The 25,248-nt window shown below is 42.0% G+C and overlaps 1 protein-coding gene across 1 annotated transcript in view; it reads right to left on the bottom strand.

Moving 5' to 3' along the window:
* Positions 1-3,403: 3,403 nt before the first annotated feature.
* ZNRF2 (zinc and ring finger 2) overlaps positions 3,404-25,248 on the bottom strand; it is a 152,502-nt gene continuing 130,657 nt past the window's right edge. Inside the window, exon 5 of the mRNA XM_069211942.1 lies at positions 3,404-25,116. The gene's annotated coding sequence lies outside the window, so the exon portion shown is untranslated. The remainder of the gene's footprint in view (positions 25,117-25,248) is intronic.

Raw genomic sequence — 25,248 nt, 5'->3', positions numbered from 1 at the left:
AGAGGGAGTCGAGAGTAAAGATGGAGAGGACAAGTGGCGTAGTAATGGTGTCATGGGCCCTGGAGTAAGAAAGGAAAATGGTTGACTGGAATTTCGGTAGGAAAATAGAGCAGTAAACAGAGTTGAGTGAGGTACATAGGTCTCTGGGCCCCAGTGCCACTGCACCTGTTGCTCCATTGATAACTAGGCCGCAGGAGAGACAGCAGATCGGGCAAAAAAAAGAGAAGCAAAAGGAATACAACAGACAAAAGAAAGAAAGAACAGGGTTCGCAAATAAATAAAAGAAAGAAGGGAAAGAAACAACGAGAAAATGAAAACACAACTAAGAAGAAATAGAGCGAACATGTGAGACAAAAGTAAAAAATGGAAGGAAAGCTAGCGAACGAAAGATAAAGAGGGAAAAATAATGAAAGAAGTGTGAAAAGAAAGAGAAAAATTAGCATTAGGGGAAAAAGAGTTGGTGAGAGAAACAAGCAGCAAAAGAAACAGGGCAAGTATGTACTGACACATTTCCCACAGACACAGAATGGGAAAACCAATTTGACATTTCGGGTCTGACAAGTAACTTGTGGGTTCCACATACAGACGGGGAAAAGAGGGATTTACAGTAAAACGGGAATTGACAGATAAGACAAATACCAGAGAAAGGAATAAAGAAAGTTCTTAAAAAAAATACAAAGTGAAAGGACGCATACTGAGTCAAAGGAAAGAGCAAATAAAAAAGACAAAGAAAGAATGAAGGGAAGAGAAGAGAAAAATAACAAAAGAATGAACATCTGATGAAGAAAAAAGAGAGGAACGAAACGAGGAAAGAAAAAAACAAGTTTTTGTGAGTTTGAAAGAGGAGGTAAGAAGAGGAAAATAAAAAAAAAAAAGGGAGAGGAGTAGAAATAAACAGTTGAAAAAAAAGAGCGAAACTTAACATGTGGATTTTAAGAGCGGGAAACAGAAAAGTGGGGAGAAAGAAAATATTGAGAGTAAACAGAGTAAAGGAAAGAACAGAGGGTGACAGGTGAAACAGACCCTTCCAAATAAAGAAGGCAGTTAAGAATAGATTTAATTGTCTCCCCCATGTCTCAAACAGAAGTCAGAATGTGAAAAGCAGGGGACACTGCAGCGCAACAGGAGGTGCATTAGCAGTCATATTTGAACCCCAATACAGCAATATTGGGGCGCTTCAGTTCAGGATTGTGGGTATAGACAGCTGTATCCCAGCCCAGTGCTGGAATAACAGAAAGGCAGCGGGTAAGGAATGAGCAACAGAGCGCTGTGTGATTCCCGGTATTGAAATAACGAGGCGCTGCAGGTTAGGGTTGAGGTGCACTGAGAGTTGTATGTGGGCTGCAGTAGTGGAGTAGTAACAGGCACACAAGGTCAGAAGTGAGGTATTTTAATGAAGCTATGTGTGGAACCTAGTATTGGGGTGCCAGTGTAGCTGAGTGTTAGCCTGGAGGTGCCCTGGTGAAGCTGCGAGTGGGGCCCAGCCTGGGAGTGGCTTTGCTCTGAACCACAGAAGCTATGAGGGGCGTGTGTGTGAGCGTTAGTACTGAGAAGAAACATGCACTGAATGTTAGAATTGATGGTTTCTGGCGGAGCTGTGGTGGTTCCCTTCGACAGTGGTGCTAGAGGTTAGACTTGAGGTGCACTGGCTGAGCTGTGTTTAGCTCTTTTGGGTTCAGTATTGGCTTGGAAGTGGGAATGAATATTAGAATTGAGCTGCTGTAATGGAACTGTATGTGAGCGGGGTCCCAGTAAAGGAAAGGTGGTGACCTCAGCGGGGTAAAACTGAGGTGTACTGATGGAGCTGCACCCGAGGTCCCAGTACTGGAACAGCAGTGTGTACTGACTTATGAACTGAGGTGCTCTGGCAGATGGTGTGTGTGTGGGGTTCTGGCACGGCTGAGGGGCTTGGAGTGTGTGAACTGAGGTGCACTGATGGAGCTGCGCCCACGGTCCCAGTACTGGAACAGCAGTATGTACTGACTGCAAGAACTGAGGTTCTCTGGCAGACAGCGTGTGTGGAGTTCTGGCATGGCTGAGGGGCTTGGAGTATGAGAACTGAGGGGCACTTATGGAGCTATGAGTGGGATCCCTTTATGGAGCAGAAGTGGGCACTGGATTGTGGATATCTGGTAGAGCTGGGTGCCAAGGCTATAAGCAATTACAAGTCATCCTCCGCCCTGGAGATCACAGGCATACACAACTGGAAAAGAAAATCCAAGCCAAGGAAGGGTGGGAGCCAGGCAGTTGAGAGAGGGTGCAGGAAGCCCACAAAGACCAAATGTGACCAAGATAACAGCCTGATTTATAACCTTGTTTTCAGCTAAGCTCAGAGGAAGAATGCTCTGCAAATGAAAAAGAAAGCTTCCCTGGACAGGAGCATGAAACAAAGTGAAAAAAGTCCCCTTTAGACCAGATAAACAGGACAAAGCGTAATTATACAGTAGTTGGTCCCCACTCCCACACAGAAGGAGGGACAAAGAGGCATGACTGACCACTAGCAGCAAGGATTTTTAAATGACACAAACTAACAAATGAAATAGCTGGAGGCCCAAAGAAGAAGTATACAAGAGGTTGTACGCTTACGCTTGACCTTAACTATTTTTAGTAATTGCGAGGTGTATAATCATGCATAGTTGGAAAACAAAGTTAACAACTATATTTGATCAAAAGAGATTCAAAATGTGGAGAATACAGGGATCAGAGAGATGCTATGCATTGAGTTCAGGCTCATGCATTAAGTTCTCAAACCTATGGGAAGTTGTGTGATAGGTTTGCAAGCACTATGCTTCAGGTGAAACGTAGAAGTGGTGTGTAAAACTGGAGAAGCTGTTATCATAATGAATTGCTAACACAATGGTATATGATGAACTGATGTTGTGGTGTAAATTATTCCAATAAAAAAAAAAAAAAAAGATTGCATATGGGTGGGGAGGTGGCATGGAGGGTGAAACATTATGGACTGGCATGCGGCCATGAGCGACTACCAGTGGCTGAGATTAATTAAACAATTCCATCCAATCACCTTTCTGGTGGATTATTTTGCTACAAACAGAAAGCATAAATATGTTTTTTTTTTTTCTTAACTGACAGTCAGCGTCCCTCCATTAAATTTGCAACCAATCAGCTGTGAGGCCTGCCCTCGGTGTACTTGTATGCGTTGGAGGCATGAGCTCTGGCAAATACTTACAGCTGCCTGTGGGAAGACCTTAAACAAAACACACAAAAAAAAAATCAATGGAAAGAGGGCACACCAGCAACCATGGACCCCAGGTAATACATCGAAATGTATCCTTATGTTGCAGCAACCTAGTGTAATCTACACATGTGAAAGGATTGAGTTAAAAAAAAAAAAAAGAATTCTTTAAATAATTTCAGCAACAAATATAAAGGAAGGCAAGACTGAGGTGGCCATTTAAAATAATTTAATCAGTACAAATAAAAAAACAGATTAACAACCAAAATATTTACAGTCCTTAACTGTGGCACCCACATTAAATGCATGATCATTTATTGCTTTTGTTGAGTGCAAACAAGGGAGTTTTACCTCTAAAACAATTTGCAGCGCTGATGGGTCTAACGAGTTTATCGGTCTTTACAAGTCCAGTGAGTGGACCAAAAAAGTGGTTTACTGCAATTTAATAGTCGACATTCAAGAACCAGTAGTCTGTAATCAATGTTCGCATCGTTTCACAGTTTTAAGATATCACATACTTTTTAGGTCAGAAGGCAGACATTCTTTCATTGTGGTAACATTTTGCAATAATGTTTTACAGTACTGAAATGGCGTACCCTCAGAGTTTCTAGCACTGCGCATATGCCCTTATTGAGAAATGGATGAAAATGGCAAAATAGAGGGGGTATAGCCTGGAGAGAACGAGGCAAGATGCTTCTCACAAGGAATTTCACCAGGGGGCATACTCTTAAAAATATTTTTTTGTTCCGAACGGTGTATTCATCACCTACAAAGAATACTCAAGCACTTTACTATACCCGACAAGCAAGAACACGATGCTCGGTGGGCTACAAAACACTCATTCTTTCACTACGCATGATCAAGATATTAGTGGACTTTATGAACCCCCCCTCTCCCCCCTCATCTGTGCTACTTTCATCTACCACTACCTTTGTATGATATTTCATGGAGGTTCTAGAACTTCTCACTACAGGAAAGTCATCATCAGTGTTCATTGTACATCAGTGTCAAACCAGAGGTTAAGTCACAGATACAAACTTCTACCACAACCTGTTTTTTCTTCAGTGCGTCATTTCCCTGAGCTCCTTTGTTTTTACGGGTGAGCAGATCAGTGCTCCCTGCGAGTGCATCAGAAGGGGCGGGCTGTGTCCTGGATTTGGCTGCAGGGTCAACTTCAGCTCTTTTTCACTTTTTTTTTTTTTTAAATGTTAAGGGGGTGGATGAAGTTCTCCACTCGTTGTCCATGGCCACATGCTATGCCTAAGAAGGCCACAATACACTTAACTTGCTGAAAGGGAATGCACCAGAGGTCTCTCTAAATTCCATTCCATGATGTGAACGGGACAAAGCAACTATAGTCCTGAAAACCCAGTTCAGCACGATGCGATGACATGCACTATCAACACAAAGGTTCTCCGTGAAACAAACCATGATGAACAGAGATATAAAACCCTGGGTTTGCTTGAGGATAAGATTAAACCAAACTAGGTTTGTTTAGCTGATCCGATAAAAAAGGGGGAAGAAAAAAAGAAACCATATTGATAGATTATGCCAACAGCAAACTGCCTGAAATTTTGTCACAACAATACCCTGGACTAGAAAAAGTAATGCCCGAGTATCAATGTGGATGTCTTTGATTGAGAGTGGCCACGCGTCCATAACAGGTCTCCAGCTCCTCCAACGAGCTAGGATCTTACAAGAACTTTAGTTTTGCCCTGAAAGTTATTTTACTCCACATTTTTCCCTCACCTTTTTTCTATGCTTAGTACCTTCATGCTGTTGGTCTGAGCAAAAAATAAGTCTGTTAAACGAAATGTGTTTCGTAAATGCCAACATAACGCCTTTCCTCAAAGGATGTTCCTGGGTTTGTGTGGTGAACTAGTATCTGTGTCCAGAGCACACCATGCCAGTCTGATCAATCAAGCTGAACCAATAAACATCAAACAAATCTGAAGCGCAGTAGCCAGGACTCGGAGTTGGGCGTCCCTTGGGTGGCCCAGCAGTTAACAGCAAATATTCTCACCTCCAGTAGCAGTGAAGGTGGCAAACATAGACCCGCATTTTCATATGTACCGGAAGGAAGGCAACTGGACATGCACTGGAAATTTCATCAGAAAATGTGAATAAAGGAGGGAATGTGCGGAGGATACAAAGTTGCATTCTCCAGAAACAGGTGGGTAGTTGTACATACACAAAGAGATGGGCTACATATATATATGGCCCCAGTGGCTACCCCTCTGCAAAGCGAAGTTAAGCACAAACTATTTTTTTTTTTAAACATAAAGGGCCCTATTACGAGTTTGGGGGACAGTAAAATCTGTCCACCAAGCTCCAGGCAGGGTGCCCACTGCCCACGCACCGACCTCCTCCCCCAGTGGAGTAATAAAGAGCTTCCTGCTAGATCGGCGGGCAGAAACCCGAGTTTCCACCTGCTGACCTAGCGGGAAACAGGCTACAGCATGGTCTCTGGCTCGTAAATGAGCCGGCAGGAATGCTGTAGCCTGCAGGGTGCACCAGCACCCTTGCAAAGTCCACTGTCTGCAAAGGAGACAGAGAACATTGCGACAGTGCTGGCCAGAGGGGGCCCTGCTCTGCCCAGTGCACCCGAGGACCCCTGCACTCGTTCGCCACCAGCCTTTTCATGGCAGTGCTAATGCCATGGAACCGCTGGTGGGGAAGAGGGTTGTAATCCCCAGGGCAGCGCTGCCCTGGTGGATTAGGACCCCCATCATCCTCCATACCGTCAGGATCTGAGATCCTGGCAGAGCTGGCAGTTCCATCCTCCATACAGTCAGGATCTGAGATCCTGGCAGAGCTGGCAGGTCCCTGGCGGTCTGACCGTCAAGGTTTTAATGTGGCAGTAGGACCACTAGTGTGGCGGTCTTATAGAGCACCAGATTCCTAATCAGGCCCAAAGTCACAAAGCAGGCATGATGCTGGCGCCCAGAAGAATGACAGAGCCTGGAGCTGGTAAACAAACCCAAAGAGAGGACAGAAAGAAGGCACACAAGAGGTAAGCTTGACTTTGCCCACTCGTGCGACAACAGGTCCTGGACCCAGTCATTATTTCTCAGGGACACTGTACTAATGCCCAATCTATCTGGCTCACAATCTAACACTTTTAAACTTCACAATTTAGGAGTTTAGGTCATGCAAACATTTCTCCATGTAAGGTGAAACATGCACTGAACTAAAAAAAAAAAAAACTACAAAAACTGCACTCTGTGGTAACCACAACGCCTACCACAAACTACGCCAGTTACATTCAATTTGTCAGGCCTATCAGTGGTCTGCACAGTATTTACTCTCTAGTAATAAAAGCAAAAATCATAAAAACCGGTGACACAGCTTGGCGGCCCATCATTGGAAGGATGAAATGCGGAGTAATCCCTGGCAGGATTTCAAATTTTGATCTGCAGACCACACTGGATGCAGCGATATCAACAGATTAATCACAGAACCGTTCATCAGTAATTTAAGACAGCTACACCCACCTACATGCTTGCATTCACAAACTGGCCCTCTCGTTGTGCAGGTGGCATAGTAACCATTATCTATTTTACATACATAGTTGCTCTTCTTGCACAAAATGTAGTGATAACAATCGGTATTCTACAGGAGGCCTCGAAATATGGGAAATTTCAGATTTCCTTGTGAGATACATGTTTTGTCATAATAATGACAGCCCCTAAAGCACTATCCAGAGTTTTACCACTGCTCGGGGCCACTAGAATTATGTGGAAAGGTTGTCTAAATTATATAGTGAAAAAGCTAATTATGTGGCACATTCTCAGGTAGTATTATTTTCATCCATTTGAGCTAGAAACTTTTTTTTGTGAAATCTACAAACTGTGGCAAATTATGTGCCCAATGTAAATTCACATTATTATGAGATAAGTGCTGCAACATCAGTGTCACTTAAATTTACCAACCCTCACCACTGCTCAATGTTTTCACAACCAGGTATTCAATAATGGCAAACCTTAATATTATATGTTCGATGAGAGATACTCCTTCACTATTTCAGGCAGTGAATCCTGACTGTCACAATACACCTGTTCCAGAACAGGTTAATTTATTCTCCTGTTAAGATTATAACAGAGCCCCCCTACCCCGACCGCACATTACAGATTCTTCACCGGTAGTAAGTACTAAAGCTATCATTGGCTGTACCCACTTCACAGTTTTAGGGTGCTTTGTTGGAAAGCATCTCATCTGCAAAAATCTACGATAGGACCATCTATGCACCAAAACACCAGGGCTCTATTAACCTGGAATGATCAAATTTCTGTGGATTCCTTGATCCAGCTGGTCCCAGAGGTACACACTGCAGTTCCTTTTAATTTTATGTCTTAAGTGCTCGTTAAATTAGTCCCTCGATAAAAGCCTAAAGTGCCCCAGCAGAATGTCTAATCCCTTGTTCGACTGCTAGAGAGGAACAGCTCAGAATCATGTATCTATTGGGACAACAGGTCATGCATAGATTAAATTACAATAACCTCAGCCCACAGGAAAGCTACAGCCTGACTCCTCACAGGCTGATTCCTCTTACTATTAACTACATCATGATTCTTTTTCCTCTCACTCAATCCAATGTTTGTCCTCAGTAAGGCAAATCCCGGGAACATCCCGCCGACATCTAGCCTGCCATTGTTGCAAAACAGTGATAAACAACAGTATACAATCAACTGCAGAGCTTCATGGAAGCACTAACCGTATTGGTTAATTTCCTTGCAAGAAATGTTTCCTTCTCAGGAAATCTAACAATAGATCTTAACAACTGAAGAGTTCAGGTCCCTCATATTACTTGGTTTATCAGCAGTCTTGCGTACCATTGAGTATGGAATGCTTAGAGATACCTATGGCACAAGAAATTTGGTAAGGCATTTGTCTGGAAAAAGCCCTTAACAGTGATGAGCTAAATAGGCCTCTTAGATGTTGGGCTCCAGTATTTACCCTCCCCTCATCATCGGAGATCCACAAGGACCTACTCCCTGGTTACTATTGTTCAGTTTTCACCAGTTGTGTACACTCCTGTACGCATTTTAGAGCTATACAGAAGATCCTCAAATTATTCTAAAGTGAAATATGTTTTATACAGCTCACTCACAATCTACAGACATCGAGGGTGCAGGAGTGAACTAAAATTGAATTCAGGTATAACAAATTGTTGTGGTCATTCAGCGCTATGGACTCCGAAAACATGGCCAGTGTCTAAGGAAACATGTCCTACTGCAGCACTGGTGGAGAGGACCGTGCAAGTTCCAGTAGCGCCAGACACTCGTGCCACATTGGGTTATGGTTAGGACCAGCTTTTTCTCCATCTTAAAAATACAAATTGAACTTCGGTGGCCGGTCTTATACCGGACAGGACATATTATTTATGCACTGGCTCACCTAAAGCTCTTCATGGTAATTTACTTGTACTCTTGGTGAGCTTAGGTGAATTGTTCTCTGCTCATTCGCATCTCCCTCTCACTGCCAATCAACAGACTGACCCCCATCCTGCCTCTCTCTCTCTCGCCTTCCCAGACTACTCTTCCCACATTTCCTCTGAGCCCTCATGTTCACACTTTCCAATCCCTGGCATCCACTTAATGAAGAATTGTACCAGGTCCCTTTTGAGATAGGGCAGCGTTTCCTTTCTTCCTGTAAGTTATTTAATTTTGCTACTTCTGTACCAGGCGTCACGCCACAGAGCACTACAAGGCACATTAATTTAAAACCCAACCATCAAAATACTTTTGGAATGTGCATGAAAGATTACAAAGCCACACAGGTCTATTGGAAAATCAAAGAGGACACACCAAGCTGGCCCTCCTGAATCCTGGTAAGGCTGGACAGTGCCAGTCGCACATCTGCCTCTCATAGCCATCTCTGTGCCTCCACACTTATCTTTCAGTCTATTTCTGCAAAGGGTCATTTCGGTCTTAAGCGTGATGCACTGTGGCCTTTTATGGAAGACAACATAAGCTGATGCTTTCATCTTAGGTCATTCGTACAATAGTTCATTGACCGAATCCTTGCAGGACATACAGCCCTTTAATGCGATTTGCTAGTTCTAGAGAACAAGCCACAGTGCAGGGCTCTCCATTATCCAAGACTATTAGTTTGTTACTAAAAATAGAATCAGTAAAATCTCCATGTCCATCACACTGCAAGGAGAATGTGTTTATTTAGAGTGTAGTCTCTAAAGAGGATGACGTAACTACTTGTCAAGTCAGACAGCCTATCCGACACAAGTAGGAAGTAGCGGTTCAAAAACATCATATATGCTCCGCACAGGTATTAAACCCTGGTGCTCACACTGGTCTCACTCAATTTCCATTTTCTCTTTTACAATTATGACTTGGAGAAGTACTGGGCTGCCTGACACAGGGTAAGATTTGCTGGATCTGATGTAACAGAAATAGATTGTGCTGAGTAGTGACACACGACAGCTTAGGAAAGACCCTACAGCAGGGGCTCCCAACCTGTGGTCTGGGAAATCTCCGCAGGGGGTCCACTACTGCTTAGAAAATTAAATAATACTAACAGACTAGGTCCCCAGCTTTCAGTAATGACTCAGTAGGGGGTCCCTGGATTCCAAATATTTTTCAGTGGGGGTCCCCGCGTTCCAGTAATGATAAAGTGGGGGTCCACAGAAGTCAAAAGTTTGAGAATCGCTTGCCCTACAGTACTGCACAGCAGGTCAGGTTGCTCACAGCCAAACAGAGTCAGGGGAAAGAGAAATTGTTATGTTACAATTAACAAAACTAAACCAATATTTACCCTATGTAAAAAAAAATAACAAAAATTCAATGACTTTCAAATAGGGAAAGCAGCACAAAAAAAGTTCACGTCAGCTAATTTTCATCCGACCTTCTTGTTAAACTGCAAACTTCTTTTCCCATTGTACTGTCTAGGCTTGAGGGACGGGATAACTAACTTGTTTCAGTCTATACACCAGACTGGGTGCTGCAAAAAAAAAAAAAAAAGAGGCACCATTGCAAGGTCTTCAGGCTGAATTTAATTCAGGAAAAATTTGCCAAACTAAAGACAGCTCCGTTTTATGTTGTGTTTGTGGATTTTTGATCTACCTGTCACAATGTCCCAAGGGATCCAATATGGAACTCTATTTGGGAACTGGGCAGTCCCCTGTACTACTAAATAATATGATTTGTTGGCTCGACATGATCTTGTCTACTGTTAGATGGGGAACCACAGGGAAAGACGCACACTTCTTTCTTGTAAATAAGAGTTTGCCATGGCTGCCCCAGCACCATTTATTTCCACCTTGTATGCAAATCAGGAGGTCTAGGCGGTTAGTCAGTGCACTAATGATGCCCCTACCCTCGTTGTAGTAAAGATCGCTACACTACTATTTGGGGATGATTCCCTTTTGGTTTCCAGATCCCCTGTGGGTCTTCACTCCCCTCTATATACATTTGCTGATCTCTTCAACAGGATGGGGTTAATAAATGATGCAGACTAGAACAAACTAATAATGTTCAGACCATACACGTGTGAGACACAATTTCACCCTGAGCAACTCCAAGCTGGAACGGGTGGATGTGTTCCCATATTTAGGGATCAACTGGTCATCTTGCATTTCTTGGCAGCCACAGGTCTCCAGAATGAGGAGAATCCCTGGAACAAAGGGCAGGAGCCATGGCCTGCTTTGCTAGAGAACACAGGAGGCACTTTGTGTCCACTGCTTTGGAAGTATATAAAGCAGAGTTCCAGAGTGCCTCTTTTTATGGGAACTCAACTTTGGGGGTCACTCACACTTCAGCAGATCTATTTAGAAAGAATTCTTAAAATGATTGCTGAGACTTCCATCTAGCTCACTAACACTCCCTTTTTATCTAGATTTGGAGTTCACATATATCATCTCTATGTGCCAAACAGAGCCAACCTGAATTAGACAAGTCTGGGACACACCAAAGGTCATCCACCGTAGGGTTCCACTTGGTGATGTATTGTATCTCCCCGACAGTGCTGCCTTAGGGTGGTTTACATAGATCAGGACTATGCTGGAGCAAATTCGATCTCACATTTTTGGGAGTACCCTCAAAACAACTGTCTGTGACAGTTCCTCAGAGGTAAAATCACCATAGAAGCTGTGGTCTGAGCTTGGAAGGCAGCTGTCTAATTGACCATCATGGCAGCCTACCAGAGGCTTTTTTACTGCATAAACGTGTGCTTAATTTTCAGTTTTTTTAAAAAATTTATTTTTTAGGTAACATAACTTGGCCTTAGCTGAAATTTTAGATTTTAAATTTAGGATGGGCATCCTACCACTAAACCATTTATCTCAAAGTGGGGCACCTCTTCCTCCTAACCCCCCCGGTTCTGCGACTTGCACTGGTGTAAACTGAGGACAAGGTTTATTATTTTTTTTGTCCAGCATGTACTGCCCCAAGATGCAAATGGTTGTTACCCCTACTAAGTGCCACATGTGTTCGAAACCTGAAATCTGATGTGGAGACACCGAAAACTTCCACACAAACGTGAAACTGTGGCTGTTGAGGCTAATTACCCTTTCACTGCCAATCATGGCATTATTGTTTTAATTTCTTTGCATAATTATTAATGTATTATTTTATTTCTTTGTGTTTTACGGGTTACACCAGAAATAAACAGACCATCTAGGCATAGAACCCTATAGAAAAAACAAATCTGTATGCAAATCTCCAACTTTAACTGAAATCACTGAATACTAAGCAATCACAGTCAATTATTCAGGACTTGTTGTCCAATGCTCCAAATGAAGAGTATCACAAAGCTTAATAGGGTCATCACCATTACTCTTCAAAACAAACATGCCACAATGTGCTCAAGTAACTGAACACCACCATGTACACAATCAAATGTTTTAAGAATAACACCCATATCCACCAGAAATGAATGAAAACTGCAATTATAAATGGGTGCGGAGAGATTCCTGTTCCACAAAGGCATCAAAGCAAAGACTTTAGTAATGGCTGGCACAAATCTCAAAACAGCTTAATTAGGAACGGCTCCATCTTGGAACCAAGCCCCTGTATCATCCACAAAAAGGTAGATGGTTTTCTAAATAAACTTAAACTCCAGCAAATCCTTCACCCAAATAAAAAAAATAAAAACCGGTGAAAGGGACTGTGAAATGGACCTAGGCTGTCACGTTCAGAAATCAAACAGGGTGTAGCCTTGAGACCCTCAAGGGTGATAAGCCGCGCTATATAAATATACATTTGATTTCAAGCAAAAGCTCCAGAGGAAGTGAGTTAGCATTCTAGTTGTTCAAACTTGACTCTTCCAGTGTAGGGAATATAAGCCAGGTGGAGAGGCATGTTGGGGAGGAGGAAGGTGGAGACGGTCAGGAGGAACAAAACGTGGAAGGAAATGACCCAAACAATAAACTAGAAGACAACCAAATAAGAGGAAGAGCAATAGCACCAGAAAACGTGAAGAGCTGCATCAAAACAAAGCTCCCAGAAAAGAGCAGGCAACAACCACCTGGCCCAAGGGACAGACATCCCAGCAGATGCGCCAGCAGGAGGACGCCACGAGCAGCCGAGTCGCACAGCGGGCATAACCATAGGCAACCCGAACAGTGCAACTGCTGAGGGAGAAGGACTTCAAGGCCCAATTTGCTATGGCTGCTGCTAAGAGCATCTTCAGTAATGTGTTGGCTAAGGGGTCGGTAAAAAAAAGTTTACATTGCCGTGACTGGGGATGTTTAATTCTAACACCTTGTATTGAGACACATGAGGGGTTGGCTTGTGCACACCTATACCTAAGTAGGACTTTTAACAGTGGATTTGTTGTCCCACAGTGGTGGTGGTGACAGGGCAAGATGACAAAATGAACAAGTCAGCTACTCAGAGTCGGTTTTATTTTATGTTGTCTGGAGGCTAAGAGATAAGGAGGAAAGAAGAAGGAAAGAGAAACGTCCGTTTAGAATACAAAGCATTACCTGGAACGGACTGTAAAAGGAAATTGTTTCTTCGTTCTGGAGTTCCTATTAGAGTCTCGAGTGTGATTCTTTCACTAAATAATAAAGACCTTCGACCTATGAAAAGTCAGTTGTACATGATATCCCTGTTTACAGTAGTGTCAGAAGTGACATTATTGGAAGAAAAAAACCATGACGTAGCCTTTTACAATGAAGGACATGGTGAAGCAGTTGGCTGAAGGGCAAGGACATTTTCAACTGGTGGCTGAACAGACTCAGGCAGCCCAACAAGATAGGGAAACCTACACGCGGCCTTAAAACCCAGGCATCAATGATTGCAGACAATCAACAGGTCCAGGATATAGAAATCCTAAAGCTTACTGATGACCTAGCTAATGCCAAGGTACACCCCAATGTGCAGAGTTCAGTTCTGCAGAAGTATCAGACCGGAGAGGATCTGTTTTCTTCTTCACAAATTTCAAATGGGTAGCGACCACTGCGGCTTGGCCATACAAACGTTGGGGTTAGTCTATAGCTCCATTATTGTCTGAAGAACTCCAATCGGCATATTAGGCTGCAAATCCTACAGGGACAGCCTCCTATGAGGAAATAAAGAAGGTAATCCTAGAGAGTTTAGGTTGTGACACTGAATACTATAGGTCCCGTTTCCAGAAAGAAAAGTGAGATACAAATGATAACCCTAGAGAATTATTCTACCAGATACAAGATTTGGGGAACCAGTGGCTAAAACCGACCATATCCACTATGAGAGAGGTAGTTGAAAAGACTTATCTTGAACAGTCTTTAGATGTACTACCAGGACCTATCCAAATCTGGGTTAAACAACATCTGAATATCACTGTCTCCTTAGCAACTGATCTGGCATGTGCATATCATCAGTCACTTGAACTCCGAGGGTGCATTTGAAAGGCACATTGCCTCCACCATCCACTTGGAAACTCCTAATAAGGTCAGATATCTGGACATTATCTGAGAACAAAAACCCAGTAAAGACTACAGGGAAAGAGACAGGACAGGCGCCCTAGTGTTTCCAATGTGGCGAATGGGGTCATATTGCTAGAACTATCCCCAAAGGATGCCTGTTCCAGAACAAATGGAAATTGGGTACTCAAACGGACATGTACTCTGTATGGGTGGGTCTCCACAAACCAACAGGTTTCTGATACTCATAAACAGACGACTTATATGGGCCCTGGAGAAATCTGGTTGCCTCTGCTCGGTAGTTTGTAACATCCTGTTAGAGCCACAGCTTATAACAACCCAAATACAGGTATCAATCACTTGTGTACAGGGTGACAGTAGGGTGTACCCGGTAGCCCGAGTAAATATCCAGTGGAGAACTGATGTAGATTCCCTGGATGTGGGAGTGGTGTCTAATCTGATACAAGTAGTAATTATAAGTTCCACCAGCTATCGCTCAAAGAACAAAAAAGAAGCCAAAAACGACAGAACAGTTACAGGATGCTCCTTTTCATGGGCATGAGATAGTTGGGGGAAAGGAAAAAAATAAACAATCACAATCCAAAAAAAAAAAAACTTAAATAAACAGCTATTTGTACTTAAGAATGCTGTTAAGCCACCTTTTGTAGTTTCCTCCACAGACGACAAGTGGAAAAGTGGAAACACTAACACAGCTTTAGGGCTACACAAAGAGAAGGCCCCCAACTTAGCTCAGGCCTCAGCTCATGCCGTCAAGGACAGCCAGAATCAGGTAGGCCCATTTTTCATTTTGATAGAGAAGGGCTTATTGCATAGGGGTATGAAGAAAAATGGGAAAAGAACGCCACCTTTGATTGCTCCCCTGCTCTTCTGCACCACAGGTTCGCATCTTGCCTGTTGTACGGTAGGGGGAGGGCATTACGCAAAAGAAAAGACAGAAGAATATCTATAGAAAAAATTATATTTAGTCTGGCAATTATTCGGATATTAGAAGACCTGCACCTCCTGCAAACAATCAATTCTCTTAAGGATGCCACGGTTCCCCTGAGACCCCAACCCATCACTGACATTCCATTTTCTTGCGTCGGAATGGATTTGGTTAGTCCTCTACTCCCCTCATCAAAGGGCTACCAGTATATTATGGTACTGGTAGACTATGCCATCAGATACCTGGAAACAATACCGCTAACCATCATGTTCACTTTGCTGATAACACAGCCATTAATAAAATTCTTCTCAAGGGTTGGGTTTCCTAAAGAGCACCTAACTGATCATGGTACTCCTTTCATGCCTAGGTTATTGTGTCAAGTGTGCAAAATATTGAACACACGTAAAATTCAAATCTCGGTTTACCATCCTAAAACAGATGGATTGGTTGAGAGATACAACCGTACCATCAAGACAACATAAAAATTAAAAATAAAGTAAAAACCTGTGTCAGACACTGGTAGGGACTGGGACAAAAAACGTAACCTGGTCTTCTTTGCCATTTGTAGCCATACCCAAAGTTCTATGGGATTTTCCCCATTTGAGCTAATGTTTAGCAGACAACCCAGGACTTTATTGGATATGACTGCTGAACACTGGGAGGAAGTAGAAAGTCAAGAGTTATTGGAATATGCAGCCAATCTTAGAGACAATATTGATTCCTTATGGGAAGAGTTATGACTAAATCTGGGAAAAGCACAGTAAAAGCAAAGGAAAGCCTACTATAAACAGAGTGGAGTTCAGTAACTAGCACCTGGAGATAAGCTTTTGGTATTGCTAATGACAACAAACTGCTGGTACACTCGCTAGGGCCTTTCTTAATCCTTGAACAAATAGCTCCAGTGACTTATAATAAATCTACCCTTGTTTTGCCTTACGGGGAGCTGATCTTGTATTAACCTCTTAAAGCACTCAGAAGAACCAGCATCTCTAGAGTCTCCCCAATATGTCTGCCTTCTTAGTCACCAATGCCCAACCACTTAATATTCAATTTCCACCATTAGGAAAAGAATAACCCATTGGTGAGATAAAAACTGGTTCACACATTACCCCGGAACGGAAGAAACAACTCCAGTAGGTTCTGTGCCACTTTGATGCAGTGTTTTCAGCAAATCCAGGGGAAAAAACCTGAAGAGAATAAAGTCACAGGACTACGGGCTCATAAAATACCAGAGGCTAGGAAAGCTGTAGTAGCAAACGAGATAGCCAGTATGTTGGCAGATAGTATATTTGAGCCCTTACGTAGTGCTTGGTGTTCCCCAATCGTCCTGGTAACCAAACCGGATGCTTCCCTCAGAGTTTATTTTTATTTTTTATTGACAGCTTAATAACATCTCAAAGTTTGACATATATCCTATTCCCAGAGTTGGTAAGCTGATAGAGAGACTAGGAAAAGCAACCTATATGTCCACACTAGACCTCAGAAAGGGTACTGGCAGATTCCCCCGACCAAAAACGCAAAGGAAAAAACAGCTTTTTCAACTCCTTTGAGTCTATATCACTTTAAAGTTCAGCTTTTTGGGTTACATGGAGTACCGGTGACCTTTTAGCAGCTTATGGATATGCTCCAACATCTCAAAAATGTTTCCTCTGCTCTTCAGGTAGCAAGACCAACATCAATTCCTGAAAAGTGTTTACTCGCCAATCAATACCTAAGCTATTCCATCAGGAATCGTGAGGTTCGACCGCAAATCAAGAAAGTAAAAGAAATTAAGGACATTCCTCAACCCTTTACAGAGAAAGCAGTATGTTTCTTTTTGGGACCAATGGGATACTACTGGTGTGGAACTTCTCACAACTGGCCTCACCTCTTACTGATCTTTCGAAAAAGAACCAGCCCGCCAAAATGACCACCTGGTCCTCAAGGAAGCAAAGATGTTATGATGAACTAAAACAAGTACTGTGAGGTGATCCTGTCCTAATCAGTCTGGATTTCCGCAAGTCCTTTGTGTTGCAGACTGATGCTTCAGGTAGAGGTCTGGGGACTGTTTTATCACAAGCAGAGTATAACAGCCATTTGCACCCGTGGTTTTTATCAGTAGGAATCTTCTTCCCCAAGAGTTACACTATGCCACTATCCAAAAGAAATGTTTGGTGATTAAGTGGGCTACGGGGCACTCCAGTATTATCTGTTAGGGTGTCGCTTCCTCTTACTCACTCTTCATGCCCCACTTATCTGACACAAAGACCTTAACCCCAGAGTACTGAGGTGATTTTTAGCCCTCCAACCCTTTTCTTTTCAGGTGTATCACCTGGTGGGGTGTCTTCTGCCTTAAGTGGACTTTCTTTCCCTTGATGCTGATTGGCCAATCAAAAAATCAAACATGGTTGATGTGAAAGGTGTAGAGGAAATGGAACGCAGCGAACTAGCTGTTCAACTTGGCTCCGCCAGTGTAGGTAATACACGCCAGGTGGAGAGGCATGTCGAGCTGAAAAAGAAGTTGAAGACTGTCAGTAGGAATAAGACAAGTAAGGACATGACCCAAAAAAACAAACTAGAAGAGAGTTTAAAAATAAATAAATAAATAAATAAAAATAAAAAAGGGAGGATGAAAGCTGGTGCTGGAAAGCACGAAGAGTCACAGAAACGAAGCTTGTAGCCCCAGGGGAACATCATACCAACTTCGAGGAACAGACATCGCCGCAGAAGTGACGGCAAGAGACTGCCACGAGCAACCAATTCATACAGCGGTCGGAACCAGAGGCAACCCAAACAACGCGACCACTGAGGGGAAAGGATTTCAAGGCCCAGTCTGCCACGGCTCCTCCTCAGAGCTATGGCTATAGGCAAGTACTAAACATCTCCATTATTGCACTGGCTAAGGGGCTAGTAAAAAGTTCACATCACTGTGACCGTGGACATATTTCACCTTGCATTTAATCACGTTGGAGGTTGGCTTGTTCGTGCCTATACAAAAATTGCACTTTCACATTGGATTTGGGTTTGTTGTCCCATAGTGGTGAAGGTGATAGGGTGGTGGGATGACAAAATGAACAAGTCAACTGCTCAGGGTCTGTTTTGTCTTATGTTCTCCCTGAAGCTAAGAGGTCATGAGGAAAGAAGGAATGAGAGAAAAAGAAGCGCCTGGTTTGAGGATACAAAGCCGCACCTGGGACTGACTGCAAAAGCAACTGGTTGGTACGGTCTGGAGCTCCTATTCGAGACTTGTGTCTAAATCCTCATCTGTGATTCTTTAGCTAATTAATAAAGGCCTTTTATCTATCAAAAGTTAGTTGTACATGAAGCCCCTGTTTACAGGGACTATATTACAACTATTTTTTTCTTAGACAAGAATTACACATCTTCAAATGAAACAATCAGAGAAGCGAGTGAATGCCATGAACCGTTGCACTGTGATGCGGTCTACGATATGCACAAAGCTTGAGGATATCAGGCAGCAAAGACCAGTACCTTAGTACTGCTTAAATGGAGGGAAGGTCCCCAGGAAACCTGCTTTAAAATAGTTTACTGGCTCCTTCGTGGAACTAGGATTGAAGAACATTTCTCTGCTGTCCACATACAGTATCTTGCAAGAAGGTCATATGCAAAAGATGCCACCCATTACATCTTCACAAGGAATCTCCAGTCAGCCAGTACATGTCCCCATAGACAAGTGGGGCAGGACCAAACAGATCCGTGGGCTCCTGAAGGTCATTAATAGTCCGCTGAAGCACAGCCAAACTAGCCAGTCTTCAAGAAGCTTCTAAAAACTCAATCATTTTACGTATCTTATGTATGAGGTCCTTTGCATTGAGTCACAGCACCCGAGTAATGCCAGGGGACCAGAGTGCAGCTACTCACAAATGACAAACTGACCCATTAACACATCTTCAATTCTAACCAATGATCACTCAATATATTTAAGCTAACACCTCCACTATGCACGGTCAATTTACAATAAAACACTGAATAGCAAGATGGGCGTTGTTCTCCAACCCCATAGAAGATTGCAAATAAATTAAACTGCAAACATATTCCTTGCAGGAAAATTGGCAATTATAAAAATGCACATTTGACAAAATTGTCAAAAAGGCCAGCAAGTAATACCCAGGGGCCCAACGAGCACATTAGAAGAAAAGAAAGTAGAAGCTATTAGCCTTGCAGCAGTGGCCTACTGGACCCTAGAATAAGATAGGGTGGGTGATGCATACAGAATGTTGGGAACATGAAATAATCATTATAATATGCTGAACATGCCACTAGTGACTTTATTGGACCGGTGCTAACTTCCACCTGCCGGGCAATGTGATTTTTAAGCTTTCTCTTGGTCTCAAAGGTTTCTACAAGGAAGAGTTGTCGCTGCAATCAAACGTGTGGTGCCCAAAATCAGACTCCACAAAGCACATTTAGTCCAGAATTCTGCAGGCTTTCTTCAGCAGCAAAAGACACCATTCGAAGGTAAAATATTTTTTTACCTTTTACTGCAGTAATTTGTAACTCCTCGTTCAATCACTCTCTACAGGGAGCCCTAGGTGCCTACAGCTTTAAACTCAACAGCTCACAACGCCTATTCAATCAGAAACCTTTGTGAACTTTTTTGGAAGGGAGTCATTCCATCAGGTTTGGACACATGAAATAATGGACCAGTGGAAACCATTTTAAGCTACGAGTAGGTGGAACTATTTTATACATCACTGCCTTTGCCACTGATCTTGCTAGAAAGGACAGATACTCCGATACAAAATATTGCAACATGCACTTTGCAACCATGCACTCAAAACTTGGCACTCGTTTCATCGCCAGTCCTGCCCGTAATGGCATAGCAGTCTTAAAAGTGATGCATGTGACCTCACTCATCTCTGTTGTCTGAATGGTGCACTCAATCAAGCCTGGGGATGTCATGTTACCCAACTGTGGTATATTACGAATAAAGTCTAATCCAGGGACACAAGGGAGAGCTGCTCCCAACATTTGTTACAAATCGTTCGCATGGGCAGCACAACGGTTAATGCTGCTCTCTGCACAAAGCTGTGATGTTTGGTCAACAGAACGGTGCCCAATTTATGAAATACAAACTCAAACTCCAATTAGTTTTGCTTTCTTACAAGATGTTAGACACATAACTTTGTTAAAACAGTGACATCCTTTGATTCCAAACAAAGTATACAATATTCTTATTTTTCAACTCCTAAAACGTTACAGTATGACACACTGAGTGACATGTGACAGACTGGACTCCGAAGGTCTGCAAATACAGAAGCAAAATAACTACGGGACTGTGTTGCTATTGTGTCACTTGTAAATCCAACCACCGACACACATTGAGCACTGTACCTTACCCTATACACAAAGCGGTCAAAGGCATCAGCACCAATGATCAATGTTTAAATAAAAAAAATCTACCTCTCTTACAAACTAGCCATCGAGCAGTAGCTTACCTGATTCCTGCTAACGGCATGCCCGAGTTACTACAAGGTAATCTACATTCAGTTTGCACAGTGTTAAGATGCACCATATACTAAACCAAGCAGGCAGATTACCACTTACCTAGAAAAAAGAAAAAAAAAAAAAAATCTTACCTTAAAACCCCTCCACTATCTTACAGTGTCATTTAACCCTAACCTCAAAGTCCACTACCATGCAGGACGTCCCCTTCAACACAGGTTAGAGACCACTTCAGAAGCTGGCTCCTCTAATATAGATCAAGTGGCAACCTGCTTCTGACCAGCATGCAGGCCAAGAGTCAAGAAATGCTCATATGGAATGAACTCAAGGACAGAACACTTGGAGCACATGGACCCTGGCTCTAGGGCCATCTCATTCCATTCTTGACAACAAAACACCTAGCCTACAGAAAATTCTTGCAGTCAGGTTTTCAAGCGCACCATCAACATGGACGGGGACAACGATAACACAGTGATCAAAGCACACCAGGTAAGTGTCCACCCTTCTGTTTTGGATCCTCGGTGGAAGGGCCTGAATGACTTAGCCAGCTAAATAAAAGCCTTCTCTACCACCCAGGATCTGAACTAGACCTAGAAGACTGCTACTTATAACAAACACACTGGAAGCAATGCTTTTAGTCAGAACAACTCACCTTGTGTCTCAAACTGGCTTATTCCAGTTGTGGTACAGACTAAAGCAGCCATGTTTACTTGTGTATGTGAAATGCGATCTGTTTCACTCTATACAAACCAAACAACTGAAATGCAACTAAGTGATACAGTTGTACCGGTTCCACGTTTTAATACCGTAGCCTCCCACATAAAGCTTGGTCTTCATTTGTTTCAAATAGGTAATTTGGTGGGAGGACCTGGTGCGCTTTGTGCCAGGTACACAGTGATGCTCTGAAGGTAGTCATTTGCATGCACAATTCCTCCTTGTAAACCAATAAAAAGAATTTTAGGAGATGCCCAACACATTAGGAAGGCACGTCTGATGCAGTTAAAGGGATGGGGCTAGAGGTATTCGCACCCAACACCTTCTTTCACAATAACGTATTCAGCAGTATGGCAAGACAGACTAGGTTAATCTCCCACGGATATAAAACAAAAATTGTTTTTGTGGTTTTTTTTTTGTAAAGAGGACAGCCATAAACACCTATTAATTTAATGCATACTACAATTTAAAATAGAAATCAGAGCAAAGAGTGAAACGTATATTGGATCTGCTGAGATGAACAATTTTGAAACTAGAAGATTTTCAGCACTACACGTGTATTTCACAGTAGAACGGTGAAAATTGTATTGGGCAGGTTTTCTAGCAGAAACAAAAAGCTGTATATTTTGTGCTGTGACACACTGGGCTGCTTCTTTCTCACTCAAAATAAACAGAACAAAATGAAGACGTGAGACAGCAACATTTAAAATACTCTACCCTACTTAATTCCAAAGACTGCGTGCTCGCCAAACTGGGTACTTGGGAGAATTGTTGCCCAAGTACCTTTTTTGCATTTCATTTCACAGAAACATACCACACTGCCATACCACTGTGTGTGTTTTGTTATAAAATTGTGGGTCGAGGCAAATACATTTGTCAATTGCAGCATCTGATAAATTGCAGAAAGATGTAGGTCTCCAAGCTACCAGGGTTCGGGTGTCTGAATTGGGTTTCATTGTGGCCCAGGTCTTAACATGAATGAATGAACACACAGTGCAACATTTTCACAGTTTCAAAACACAATCAATTTTAAATCGTTAAAGTGCTAAATTTCGTAAATTCGCAGACAAATCGTACATTCAATGAATCCAACAAATTTCCACTCCTGCAGCTGCTGTGCCACAAAGTAGACACTAAACTAGATCAGATTGGAAAAAACTGGGTGAATTTGCTTCGGTTAAAGCACCACCTCCAATGGACACACAATGTCCAGGACTTTCACTTTTTATTTGTATAAATCACAGAGTGAATGAATGTGAACCTAGAGGCAGTGCAAGAACTGCTTGCGCATTTATATAAGCGAGACAAGGTACATCTGATCAGGAAAACTGGAGTTGAATCCATTTCCAATCCTTGGCTTTTGAACAAGTTAAAGGGTAAAAGAGAAGACTTAGATATACCCTGCACTGTAAATATTTCATATGTTTGTCACCATCATTCTCCAAGGCTGAAGGCATGGCCTCCACATTCTCCAAAAGGTACCTTTCTTCAAAACAAAAAGACTTATTTTATATTTCACTAGGAATCTGCTATTCATAACATTTTATAACAGTGATAGCACAGAAAACAAAATTGGTGTTCCAATTTCAGTGTTCCCCCCAAAAAAGTAAGAGCAACATGATAAATGTGAAAGAATCGTGCAGGCGCCAATCCCATTCCTTAAAAAAGTGCTGCCATGGCAGAGTGGTGAAAAGTTAGGGGAGAAATAGGTACACAAATCTGGGAAAATACATGGAAAAAGGAGGAACCACTCTTTCCCTACTCATGTTTTAAAAAAAAAAATATTAGAAGTTAAGGGTATCGAAGATTTGCAATAAAGCACACGCACACACACCACAGTATCAAAGTATTTTACATACACCTCTGCAAGAAACAAAAAATAAATCAACGCCGGGATAGAGGTGTTTAAAATCTTGAGTTCAAATTAATATTTAGAGCAGAAAGAATGAAGTACAAATAAGTGCTTCAATTAATGTCACAAAAATGTGCACTGTCTATCAAAGAGAATAGGATGGGCAGAAAAGGAACTTTTTTCTTTTTTTCTTACCAAAAAGTCTCAAACTGGAGCTTATCAGAGATATGAATGCGGGGTAGCAACACTGCGCATGGGCGTATAAATGGAAACAACAATTCAGACTATTTGCACATTACACCCACTTGCGATCACATCTTTTATTTTTGCTGTGGCAGCTGCGAAAAACACTACTAATTTCTGAATGTATTTGTTTGAGAAAAAAAAAATCCCTGTAGATTGAAAGCAGAAATTAGCGCTTAATACTGTTTAATTAAAAAAATATAATGCTATGCTTTGAAGTGCCTATGTCTTTTCAGTAGCGCGTAGGTGGCGAGCACTGCAAGTATTTTTAACTTATTTGTTAAATAGTTTACCACCTACACAACCTAGGTTTCAGTGGGGTATTGCTGGGACCACAAATATATATATATATATGATATGATATTAAAATAGAAATACATCAATCAATTATACATTAACACAGGCGTGTTCAAAAGAAAGCATTGTACCATTTGAGAACCTATGGCTGTTCATCACACAAGGTTAAAAAGATTCTTCCAGATATGAAACTGATTGAAAAATACACCATTAATGCACGTTTTCTTTTAGCACTTGAGTCCCGCGATTCTGCAGTGATAGGGAAACTCTTCTCAACGTCCACCTCCATTCCAGAATTATCCAAGGACAGCGCTGGGCATTTCTAAAGGCCGTGCGTAGACTCAAAATGGACAACTCTTAAAATGTCATTTTTCTGAAATACCCGTTACACGAATGACCCTAACTTGCAGAGCTTTCAAGTGAGATTCCTTAATCGTCTGAAAATTGCATAGCTAGAGAGTCGGGGATGTCACAATGCCTCGCCATGGATGACCAGGATGGAGGGCAGCCAGCTAGCAGAGATCAGGGTAAATTTTACCAAACCGAGGAGCTTTCCTCTTCTTCAGCTTGACTCGAGATGGTTCTAGTATGTTCGGGACAGCTGTTGCCCATTTTTTTTCTTCTTCAAAATATGTCCGCATCCTTCCCAGAGTCTTGGAGAAACTTGTAATGTCAGAGTAGCTCAAGTAAAAATAGACAACAGTTGTGGTCTTATCAAAGCTACCCTTTTAGCTTGTTCTCAGCATAGTGATGTGTATTACAAAAAAAACAGTAAGTACCATTCACTGCAAATCTTGCCAAATTTTAACAGCAATCTGAATGGCTATAGACCATGAATTAGGTAAAATTTAAATTATGGTCAAGACATACTGATTCCGAACTCAGCTTCTTTATCACTTCAACGTCAGAAGGAGAAACATTACGGTCTTGTTAGAATATCATATAATGAAAAGGCATTTTTATACAAACGTTATCACATTACTGTCTAAAGTTTCTGAAACACCATACAGTATAGGAGAACGTGGTGTTTATTTAAGAGGAAATCAATATAAAAGAAATTTGGCTTTTTTTTGTTTTAAATTGAACCATATGAGATGAATATACTTTCATTGAGAAACCCCATCACCCACAGCTAAAGACTGTATGGCAATTTCACTTGAGAAACTTCATGTGGGGAAAAACAGAACGATGATCTACTTGGAGCGGACCCCAACTAAATAAAACAAAGTATTTATAATAAGAAAAGGTTAACTTTGGCCTTGAAATATAAAACGTTCATCGACAGTAATTTTGAGAAGATATGAATTTACAGCAACTTGCAGCATTTTTAATCCCTGTGTGTCCTTAAAATGCATGTTTGGCACACTGAGCTCCAGACAAATAGCCAGCCTCTTCGGGGCTAATAATTCAACATGATTCGGTCCATTTGTGAAACCTCAACTTCCACGGGAACTCACAGAGATGTCAGGCGTGGTTATGTTTTAAACTTCTTTTAAAAATAATTTTCGAATATATTCTAGGCTTCCATCACATTATTCAGTGTAGAGAACTCACGAAAAAACCTAAAATGGAAAAACAAAGATAAACAAGTGAAATTGTCTTAACACAGCAATGCACTGTTTCTTCAGGTGTTCTAAAAAAAAAAAAAAAAAAAAAAAAAAGGCGTATACATCACAATGTCCAACGGGACTGAA

This window comes from Pleurodeles waltl, chromosome 10, assembly GCF_031143425.1.
Source record: "Pleurodeles waltl isolate 20211129_DDA chromosome 10, aPleWal1.hap1.20221129, whole genome shotgun sequence".
Taxonomy (NCBI): domain Eukaryota; kingdom Metazoa; phylum Chordata; class Amphibia; order Caudata; family Salamandridae; genus Pleurodeles; species Pleurodeles waltl.
Note: the sequence above shows the minus strand (reverse complement) of the source record. Positions and strands in the feature narration are given on the sequence as shown.